The sequence below is a fragment of the Chenopodium quinoa genome, unplaced genomic scaffold (assembly GCF_001683475.1).
Source record: "Chenopodium quinoa cultivar QQ74 unplaced genomic scaffold, ASM168347v1, whole genome shotgun sequence".
Taxonomy (NCBI): domain Eukaryota; kingdom Viridiplantae; phylum Streptophyta; class Magnoliopsida; order Caryophyllales; family Amaranthaceae; genus Chenopodium; species Chenopodium quinoa.
In genome coordinates this window covers 1,674,997-1,686,762 of record NW_018744284.1, presented here as the reverse complement: position 1 = coordinate 1,686,762, position 11,766 = coordinate 1,674,997, and positions in this window count along the sequence as shown.

The window sequence follows — 11,766 nt, the reverse complement described above, 5'->3', positions numbered from 1 at the left end:
ACCCAAAATCTGAGTCAGAATTTCTGCCTGAAATCTACTGTTCTTCACCCAAAATTTGAGTCTGAATCCTACTATTTTTCACCCAATATCTGAGTCTGAAATTTTGCCTGAATCCTGCTTTTCTTCACCCAAAATCTGAGTCTGAAATCCTACTGTTCTTCACCCAAAATCTGAGTCTGAATTGCTGTTTTTTCTGGGTATGTTGGTGTCTGAATTGGGGTTGGTTGTTTATATAGTTTTCTGGTATCGGCAGAATTGGCTACACACTTAATTCAGTGATCTGGGTTCATTGGAGTTTGAACAAGATGAAGTGGGCTAATGGTAGATTGGAGGATTGGAGAGTGGAAGTTGGCTAGTTCGTCAATGTTGCGTCTGATTGTTCATTTGTTTGTGTGTTTCCATCAGCCCGTTACATGTCAATAGTTGATACTCGTATAAATGAGAGCAATTTCCATATTTTTTTTTTAATAAAGATTGATTCATAAATAAAAACTCATACGATATCTGTAAATAGATTTAAATCTAATAAATATATGACAATTGAATCAAATAACATTATCCTTTCAGCATAGCATTTACAGCCTTTTTCGACGAGGGGTCTATCAATCTGTTGTAATCGTGAAGAAAATTTTTGCCTAATTGTAATCGAAGAATTAACCTCTTTCCTCGATCCCGCACAAATCTTTAAACTCCAAGAACAAAAACAAAATTAGAACAAAGCCCACCATAGGGGCTCTTACTATACTCAAACCAACTATAGGGGCACTTACTACCTTCAAAGAATGTAGATTTATTGAATTTAATAACAAAATCATAAAGAAACTAAAGGGAAAGGGTATTTCCAGCCTATGAAACACTTTTTCTTAAGACCCTAGAGAGAAAAAATAGAGAGAAAACGGCTAGGCATTATGAGAGCGATTTCTGTAAATAATGCTTAAAATGATTAAATTTCCACAATTACGCCATATTTAAATACAATTCCCTACATACCTTTCACGTCAGCTAAATAAGATAGTCTTTTTTTTACTTAAAAAGTATAAAACCGCTAACCGCTAATTCAATTAGCAGTTTAAGTCTTCCACCTAAACCCTCCTTTTTTTTCTTGTTTCCATGTTAACAAAACCACTAATTCAATTAGCGGTTTACAAGTAAACTGCTAATTGAAATAACGATTTTGTTTTGAATTGAGCAAAAATAATTATTTCATAATTACAAATGTTGACAGGGACGGTATGCAGGGAATTTTGAAAAAATGGGACGTATTTACGAAATTATGATCTTTTATAGCATTTTAAATAATAAATTTTACTAATTTTTAATGATTCTCTATCATATATGTTCTTTAAAATTACTGATATTTACTAATTAAGTATCATTTTTAATAAACTAGAATTAATTTTACATCCTATTAACTTTGCCATAATTTTAATTCAATAAGTAGAAGTTTAGTTTAATAAAAATAAATTTAATTCAATAAATTTCAATTCAGTAAAAATAATTTAAGAATAATTTTAGTTCGGTAAAAATAGTATCAGAATAATATCAGTTCAGTAAAAATAAGTTCAATTCAATAAAAAAAATTTCAATTCAGTAAAAATTAGATTATCACTATGCAATGCACGGTTAGAATTAATCTTCTTGTAATATATATATACATAATACATATATACATATATATATATATATATATATATATACGTATATATATGTGATTAGGGGATTTTCTCCTGCCACGTGGACCAATGGAGCTCTGCCACGTGTTGTCCACGTGGACCAATCAAAGTCTGTCACGTGTCACCTCGTGAGAGGCCCATGGTGGACCAATCAGGTCACGACACGTGGCAAATAGATTGCCAACTGGGAAAAGCGACCTTTACGGCCCAAATTCCAAGGCAAACCCAGTCAGTCCTAGGTTATAGAAACCTAGTACTGGGCCCGCATTTCAAAGACCCTATAAAAGGGAGATGTTCCCTCTGAGGAACATCATTCAGAAATCATCAAACACACGTGTACATTACTTGCTTAGCATTAACTCCAGCTTTAATTGCGCTACTTGAGAGCTAAGGCTCGGATTCCGAGACTGTCTCAGACAGTCGGATGATCACTCCCCTTCCAAGAGGAGCCTGATCACCTTTACTTTCCGCATCTTTACTTCCGTACACGTTCTAACTTCATCGTTGGAGGCGGAACTCCCACCCACAAGAGTCTCCGTTGTTTTGCATGTACAGGCGTCCAGAGGTCAGTCTTGGTGTTGTAACTCTCCTGCAGGACATCCAAAAAACCCCGAAACATTTGGCGCCGTCTGTGGGGAGAGTACTATAAGATGACTTCACAAGAACCTATACCGCCTCTTAATGAGAAACGGCCTATGGCCGAAGTCCAGGTCTTTACAGACCAGGATACAAATGACGATTGTGAGGTCGACACACACACGGCCCCTGATGGGTCCCTAAGAACTCGGGGCATCCGTCCCCTCGAAAGGAAGGAACGGACTGTCGAACAGGCGGGCCCTAGCGAACCAGCCGGCCAGCTGGTCGGTCAACCTCAGGCGACCGAAGGCTCCGTCCCCATCACCAAAAACGAGCTCATGACCCTCATGACAAGTTTCAAAGGGCAGATTAAGGACCTGATTGACAAACGGACGGTTGTTTCCACCAGGGACCAGTCGGCCAAGAAGCCCTCTCATTTTGGGAGGAATAAGCTGGTCAAAGACCGAGAGGCCACTCCTTACCCTAAACCTAGGGAGGGGAAGAGGCCCTTGTTAAATTTGGCCAAATTCCAGTTCCGGAAGAGGAAGGCCATCCGGCATGTACAACCGGATGGATCAAAGAAAACTTATTCTGATGCCCGGATGTTAATCCAGCAGAAGAGGAACATGCAACTGTCAGAGTCGGCTTCCACGTCGAACTTGCAAGACAGCTTTCAGAATACCTCAATGAGGTATTCACAATCAAAGCAAGAGAACCAGACAAGCGGCATGTCCGCCCACTCTAGACCTCTGATGCTCCTTGCGACCCCGTATGTGCCTCAACAGCCATACATGCCGTATGGACAACATTGCAAGCAACTGACCCTCTTTGGGGGGCAGGCGACAAATAATGTCCAGCCTTTGGACTGGCAGCTCCGACTGCTAAGACTAGGGGAACAACCCTCTGCTTTTTCTAAGGAAATAACAGAGGCTGGCCAGCCGGCCAAGGTGAAAAATGTGTTGGTAAGTGCCTATGACAATACCACCAACCCAAAAGACCACCTGATGGCATACACCAACCTTATGTATCTTCAAGGGTTGGATGATGCTGCATGGTGTAGATGCTTCCCGGCCACATTGAAGGGCGTCGCCCAGCAATGGTTTGGCAACCTGCCAGCCGGATGCATCAATAATTTCAAGACGCTTGCATACTTGTTTGCGTCAAACTTCTCAATGAATATCTCTGCAAAGAAAACAAGTCTTGACTTGGGAGCTATACAGTAAAGTGAGAAGGAAGGGGTACGCTCAAATATCAGGCGGTTCAATCTGGTGAAAATTCAGAGTCAATGACTGTCTGATGAGGTGGCCTATGCAGACTTTTTCAAAGGTCTGAAGGACGGGTCGGCCTTCAAGATCGATCTTGTCAGGAAGAGGGTTGCTACCCTTTAAGAAGCACTGATGGAGGCGGACGCCTATATACAGGCGACCGAACTCTTCAACATCAGTTAACAGTCGGACTCAAAGAGGTCTGACAAAAAAGAGAGTCGGCCATTACAGCCGGCTAAGAAAGAAAAGAAGAGAAAAGAAGTCTGGATGGCTGATACTTCAGAACAGTCGTCCCAGAAGAAAAAGAGAGAAACAAAAACGTACTCCCCAAAGTACGAATTCAATAAAGACGGTCACTCCATCCTCATGGAAATTAAGGACGGGGTCTCCATTGACAAGTCGGCTGCTATGAAAGGTTCCGCCAAAAATTGGAACAAAAATAAATATTGCCACTACCATGAGGATATTGGCCATGACATCAACGAATGCTTTAGTCTCAATCGGCTGTTGGACCGTCTGGCTGATAAAGGAGTTCTCAAGTCTTATATTTTGAGGTCCAAGGTTACCCTGCAAACTAACCCTCGGCAGTCGTCTAAGAAGAAGCCTCACTCTGCTAATAGTTCGGACATTGATGAAACTCCGATCTATACAGCAGTAGGCGGCTTTGCTGGAGGCGGCCCAACGATCCGGGGTAACAAGGACTACATCAGATGGCTCGACGTCAACTCGATCGACGAAGGGCAGGCATCCAAGGACTCCTTCCCCGAAGTTGTAGTTATAGAGGATAACAGGGCAAAGTCAGGAGGCCGCATGATGACCCTATTGCCATCTAATGCAAAGTGGCCAACCAAAGAGTTGGTCGAATCCTCATTGATACTGGGAGCTCATCTGATCTCATCAGTCACAAGTGCTTGGCCAAGCTCAGGTACAAGCCCGAGAACATGCACCAAGTCTCTCATCCCTTAGTGGGATTTGGAGGTGGTGTGGTACATCCGGTAGGACGAATAGACCTACCCATTCGTCTGGGTGAAAAAGGGGAGGGACGTCACATGGTGGTCCGGTTCCTAGTTGTTGAAGAACTGACGGCCTATAACATGATTTTGGGGCGTCCCATCCTGAATGAATCCAAGGCTGTTATCATCCCTTCTCTTATTCTCCTCAAGTTTGAGAAGGATGATGGAATAGTCGGCTCCCTTCGGAGAGACCAAAAGATGGCCAGGGAGTGTTACCTCTCTGATGTCAAACCCACTATGGTTGCATTAGGCCCCAGTGGAGAAACTACTGACCTTGAGCAAATCAAGGAAGCCGCGCCTATTGCCACAGCAGCCGGCAAGAAGAGAAAGGCCAATCAAATGGTGGCCGAGAAAAAAGACAAGCAATAGCAATCATTGACCGGTCGTCCCCAGCTGGCTGGTGAGCACATGAACATCGTTCTGGATGACACTCGTCCTGAACGAACTGTCAAGGTGGGGACGGCTGCTTTTGCTAAACGTGGTGTAGACTTGCATAACTTGTTAAAAGAATTCAAAGACATCTTTGCCTTTGAGGTGGATGAGATGCCAAGCATCAGCCCGGATCTAGCCGTCCACAAGCTTGCTGTGGATTCTAAAAAGAAGCCAGTAAGGCAAAAGAAGAGGAACCACGGTGAGGAAAGAAGCCAAGCGGCAGCCGCCGAGGTGAAAAAATTGTTAGATGCTGGGTTCATTCGGCAATGATATTTCCCTGATTGGGTTTCCAATATTGTGCTTGTAAAGAATCCGAATGGAACCTGGCGCATGTGTGTTGACTATACAGACTTGAACAAGGTGTTTCGGGGTTTTCTGATGTCCTGCGGGAGAGTTACAATTCCGAGACTGGAACCGGACGCCTGTACCTGCAAAATAACGGAGACTTCTGGGAGCTCCGCCTCCAACGGTCAAGTTAGTACTTGATTAAGGAGTAATTAATGCGGAAATTAAAGTGATTGGGTCTCTCTAGGTGAGAGTGTTTAATGTAGGTAATCTGCTTTGTTAGCGAGATAAGCCGGTTATTACTGTATGTAATTAATGTGTTTTTTCCGTAATGTGTTTCGTAATCCCCCTTAATGAGGATTAAGGGAGGTATTTATAACTTTGGAAAACGTGCCAATCCTAGGTTTAGGTTAACCTAGGGCCGATTGGGCTTCCCTCGGAAGTTGGGCCTGGGTGGCCGGTTTCTCCATTAGGCATGGAGTATGCCACATGTCGTGACATAACAGGTCCAAGGTGGACGAATAAGCGCGTGCCACGTGGCAAGCCCTGACAGTTCCAACTGGGGGACACTTGGCAGGACCTGATTGGCCCACGTGGCCCATTCCGATTGGTGGGAGCAAAATCCCCTAATCATTTGCCCCTCACAGGTGGCACGTGATTGGTCACGTGTTACCTGTGACAGGTGTCGCACTGTAACAGGCGACGGCCTGCTACAGGTGTCAGTCGGCGAAAGGACGAGAGATTTTCCCGCCCAAATTTTGAATTCTGAAAGTGACCCTTCGCCTTCTCACTTCGCCTATATAAGGGAGAGTTGTCTTGAGTCATTTTCACACTTTGAGAACTTTTTGAGAACATTCGGACCCCTGAAATTGCTCTGACATTTTGGACCTTTTCTGCCTACCGCCTGTTCTGACAACCCGACTGCATAGGATTTTCAGAACTTCATCAACCGTCACTCGTTCAGGTAACTGTCAGTTCTCTTACTCTTAATTTTCTTTTTATTTTTTGAAATGGTACCACGGAAGCACACGACACGACCTAGGTTAGTGATCAGCCGGTCACCGGGGACGGCTGAATCTAGGACTAGGAGTGCCGCCTGCCCTTTTCCGGACCCATCTTTGCCCTTTATACAAAGTCCGACTGTATCAGTGTCTATGTAGAGCAGGATGGCCAGAACGAAAAAGACAGCTAGGATCTCAAATTCAGACGGCTCCTCCCACAGGGTGCCGCTTAGTGAAACATCTGACCAGGCGCCAGATGTGGAAGTGAAACAAGGCGGCCTGAATGCCGGCAATTCTGTGGGGGGAGTCATAGTGACCCCTCCCCATTTAACAGTTAACAATTCTGCTCCTTTTCAAAGAGAGGAGGCGGGCCCCTCCGGGAGAGGGGAGGAGTCGTCCTCTTCGGACTCATCAGAGGGCGATTCTGAGTCAAGCTCTTCTGGCCATGCTTCTTTGGGTACAGAAGAGAAAACAGCCGCCTGCAAGAGGCGAGACTTTCTCACGCAGTTGAGAAGGGGGACAATTGGGCGGAGCCATCCGCCTCTTACCGAGAGCTAAATACCCCCTACTACTGCACGGTACCTCGGGGCCGGATCACAGCCATGCAAGAGAAAGTGGAGAGCTTTATTGCAAACCACACCATGGGCCCTGACTATCTAGTGTTTGTGCCGGATCCAGAAGACACAGTCGTCTGGCCGGCTGGTTCCAGTTATGATAGCGCCTGCTTTGGCTGCTACGAGGCGGCCATCAAGGCAGGGCTGCGCTTCCCATTACATCCGGCTGTTCAGCGGATTTTGGATGGGTATGAGTTGGGGTTATGGCAGTTAGCCCCAAACTCCTGGGTCAACGTACTCGGCTATGTGGCCGGGTGCGAACTGCACGGGGTGGAGCCGAGCTTCGAGGCTTTCGCCCATATGAACTATCTCAGCCGGACCCCTAAGACAGACGGTACCGGCTGGTATCAATTGACAAGCCACAGGGGCTACCTCATGACAAGAGGTAAAGCAAACAAGTGGAAGGACTGGCGGAGCACCTTCCTCATCATTGAGAGTTCAGACATTGAGCTGAACAAGCGCTTAATAGGTGGAACAGGAATCCGCCTCTTCTTGCAGGCGGCCGTAGCATGCCGCCTGTTCCCCCCAAGACTAAGAAAGAGATCCTTGATAAAGGACTCTTTAAAATAGAGTCGAGGGTCGACTCTACTTCAGGGGTACGAGAGCAAGTACCCCTGCACTGCGTCCCGAGCTTCAAGTGGCTCTATGACGAGTACTTTTTGGCCGCCTGTGGCCTCAGCAGTCGGTGCTCAAGTGGTAGTCGGCCTGTCGAATACTCTGTTGTTCCATACATTTCTTGTTATGATTTATTAACTTTGCTGTTTGTTTTTGCAGCTGACGCCATGAGCAAGATCACTGCCTCCAAGACTGCGGCGGCCATGTTGCGGGCCTCTATCATGAAACAAGCTTCAACCGACTCCCCCAAGAAGGGGGCACCCTTGGTGAGCTCCGAACCTTTCACCCTCTTTTTGGAGTGTTTATGCATATACTTACTTTTTTCTTTTTTTTAGACGGGTGCTCCAAGAGCTTCATCTTCCCAACAGCCGGACCCCAAGGCCCGGAAGACGACTGTTGGGAGCTCTCCTGGTTCTGCCAGGAAACAGGTGGCGGCTGAGAAACAACCGGTTACTTCTTCTAAAACTCCAACTGGGCCGCCTAGAGGTATGAAGTTGTCCTTGTAAATTTTAGACTTGCTCCCTTTTTTACTAGGTCTAATCCGTTTGTTTATGCATGATGCAGCCGGCCCTCAGGAGCCTGACTTGGTAGAGATGGCCAAGTCTATGATCAGGGCAGTTCCTCCAGCTGAAAGGGAGGCGGTTAGGGGTGTCGGCACCCTTGACCTTGACGGGATTGCAAGGGTCCTTGCTGAGGTATACTTATCATATTTTTGAGTATTCGAATTTCTGGACGCCTGTTTTCTTTTTGTTTGGAAACTGACGCCTGTTCCTTTGTACTTAGGCCCTGCTCCGAGTGAACGGCCTTCGCAAGCCGCTTGACCGGAAGAACAAAGAGGTAAAGGCTGCAAAAGCTATGGCCGCCTCTGACTGTGATAAGGCAATGTTTCAAATTGCCCAAAATGAAGTTCTGACCATTGATATTCTTTATTATTAGGCGCAGGCTACCGCCGCTGTTCGGGCTCAGTTAGAGGCGGCCCAGAAGAAGAATGACGAGCTGGAGGCGACCATCACAAATCTCAAGGCCGAGCTGAAACCTCTTCGCCTAAAAATGTACTCTTACGAAGCCATGGAGAAATCCTTGGTCAGCGTAAAGGAACGCCTGGTGACCCAGGAGAAGAGTCTTACCCAAGAGCTCTCGGAAAAGGCCGAGCAAGAGAAGAAAGAGCTGGTCCGGGAGATGATGGAAGACTCCGCTCAAATCCAGCGCATGACCTGGGGCCGCCTCTTCTCCAATGCCGACTTTGCCTCTTGGGAAAGAACGTACCGCCAGTGTTCGGATACATATAATCAAGAGATCCTGGCGGCTGCTGAGGAAGAGGCGTTGGAGGAAGCGTTGGAGGAGGAGGAGCCGGTAGTGGCGCTTGTGCCGCTTGGGGGTAAGGCATCAAAAAAGGATGCAGCTGAAGCCGAGTCAAGCAAGAAGAGTGCTGACCAGGCGGCAGCTGCTAATATTGAAGATCTGCCCCCTTCTTAAGCTTTATGTATTCTTACCACGGCCTGCGTGCCGTTTGTTTTGTATTTACCCGGCCAGGGGGCCGGGGCTTTGAATATTTTGCTGGTCAATGACCGGCTTATTTTTAATGAATTTTTGTTTTGCCTCAAATTTGTCTAAGTATTCCATATTCTAATATCCACTTGTTCACTAGACCGACTGTTTTGCATGGCCGATAGTTGCAGACAGGTACGGATAGTTAGTCACGCCGCCTATGCCCCTGGACGACTGGTTGTCTGTTTCCAGGATAGACGATCAGTCGGCCATTTATCCAATCGGTATTCGAACTATTTTAAAGATTGGATCCTTTTTAGGCAGGCGGTCCTGTCTTTTGTAAATTTAACAAAGTAGGAAAGTGGTCTGACCAAGTAAACATGAGTGTTACCTAGTCGCCAAGGAACTAAGTAGTAGAGATAACAAGCGGCGGGTACCAGTTGATTCCCTTTATTCGCCAACGTTGGCTTTTAACTCATAATTTGTTAACCTAGCAGGAGTAGTGGTTAAGAGCCCCTGTTTGCTAAAAACAGGCGGACGACTCATACCTTTTAGGCTCCATACTAAGTTTGAGGGAGTGACTGTAAGTTAACATAGGAGCTACTTAGTCTCCGTCACACTCTAGATTGAGAAGTAGAGGTACCAGGCGGCGGAGGCCGGCTGATCCCCTTGATTCGCCAATGTTTGTTGGCTATTAACTCAATAAGTTACCTAGTAGGAATAGGGGTTTGAGTGCCCCTGTTTGCCAAAAAAACAGGCGGTCTACTCAAACCTTTTAGGTTCCATACCAAATTTGAGGGAGTGACTATGAGTTAACGTTAGAGTTACTCAGTCGTCGTCACTCTTGCTTGAGAAGTAGAGGTACCAGGCGGCGGAGGCCGGCTAGACCCCTTGATTCGCCAATGTTTGTTGGCTATTAACTCAAGAGGTACCCCCTGCATTTATCCCAAGTAATACAGGCGGTTATCTGACTCAGATGTCAACTGCTACCACTGGTTTGATTAGTGATAGAGTTATCCTTGTCTCAAAAACGGCTACGTGGTTACCCTTGGGGACAGTCGTATAGGTGTCGTGTAATTAATTTATAGAACAATGTTCCACCCAAAAGGGAGCTGCTCTCTTCGACGAATTTCATCCGGAGGGATGCCGCCGGACGCCTGCTATGATGTTGGGACAGGTCGTATTAGTTTTGTAGATTTGATCAGTTGGCTTGGCGCCTGGTCTGATCATTCGGCCTGTGGCCTTGGTAAGTTCTTGGTGAACGTAGGTGCTAAGTAAAAGGAGGGTAGCCGCCTGTTAGGCACAGGGTCGACCAGGCCCTAATCTTTTTAGCTAAGTATTAGGGGGTTGGCTATGTGTTTGGAACCAGTCGGCCATATTCTTATGGAGAGTAGCCGACTATATGTCCAGACGACATGCCCCTATTGTGAGTAAAATACTCAAATGGAGAGTAGCCGACTGTAAAGGTACAGACGACATGCCCCTCTGAAAATAGAGTGAAAAACTCAACGGAGAGTAGCCGACTGTAAAGGTACAGACGGCATGCCCCTCTGAAGTAAAAATACTCAATGGAGAGTAGCCGACTGTAAAGGTACCGACGACATGCCCCTCTGAAAATAGAGTAAAATACTCAATGGAGAGTAGCCGACTGTAAAGGTACAGACGACATACCCCTCTTTAAGTAAGAATAAAAATTAAGTACTCAATGGAGTAAAATACTCAATGGAGAGTAGCCGACTGTAAAGGTACAGACGGCATGCCCCTCTTTAAGTAAGAATAAAAATTAAGTACTCAATGGAGTAAAATACTCAATGGAGAGTAGCCGACTATGAAGTTCTCCCTTTATCATTTCAAAACAGGTGGCTCGTTTTTCAGTGCTGCCGCCTGTTGAGGATCATCCGGCAGTGTACCGTTTGTCAGATATGCCCTGATTGAATCCATCCAGGTTGAGCTTCTGTCTAGGATTCCAATAGGGTTTTCCTCGATGCTTCTCTTCTCCATTACATCCCAAAAAACAGTTCGAGGAGTATCAGAGGGGGCGGATGATGCTAATTTTGACAGTGCATCCGCCTGGTTGTTTTCTGATCTCGGCACTTGGATCAGATGGAAATCCTCAAGGGAGCCGACTGCTTTTCGGACCGCCTGTAAGTACTTGATCATGGCCGGATGGGTTGCTTCGTATTCGCCATTGTACTGACTCACTATCAATTGTGAATCGGAACAGGCGTCTATTTTTCTTGCCCCTGCCGCCTTGCACATGCGGATCCCGGCTAGTAAAGCTTCATATTCTGCCTCATTGTTTGAAGCCTGAAAACTGAAGCGTAGAGCATACTCGTACCTGTCGCCCTCTGGCGACTGACATATGACGCCTACTCCACAACCATTTGAAGTAGAGCTTCCGTCCACATATACCTTCCAGACTTGGTCTGGAACTTGAGAGTCAGGAGGACGAGTCATCTCTACAATAAAGTCAGCAAAGGCTTTCCCCTTCACTGCTTTTCTAGGCTCGAAAGTAACTTCGAGGCTCTGTATTTCTATGGCCCATTTGATCATTCGGCCTAACGACTCCATGACGGTAAGTGGCCGCTTGATAGGTTGGTCTGTATACACGACGACTGCATGTGCCAAAAAGTAGGGCTTCAATTTTTTAACAGCCATGAAGAGTGCAAGACCAAATTTCTCCACTAGGGGATACCTCAACTCGGCATTTTTCAGTACGTGACTGACAAAGTAGACCGGGAGCTGACAGCCGTCTCTTTCAGCAAGGAGAACAGCGCTTAACGCATGATTAGAGACGGCCAGGT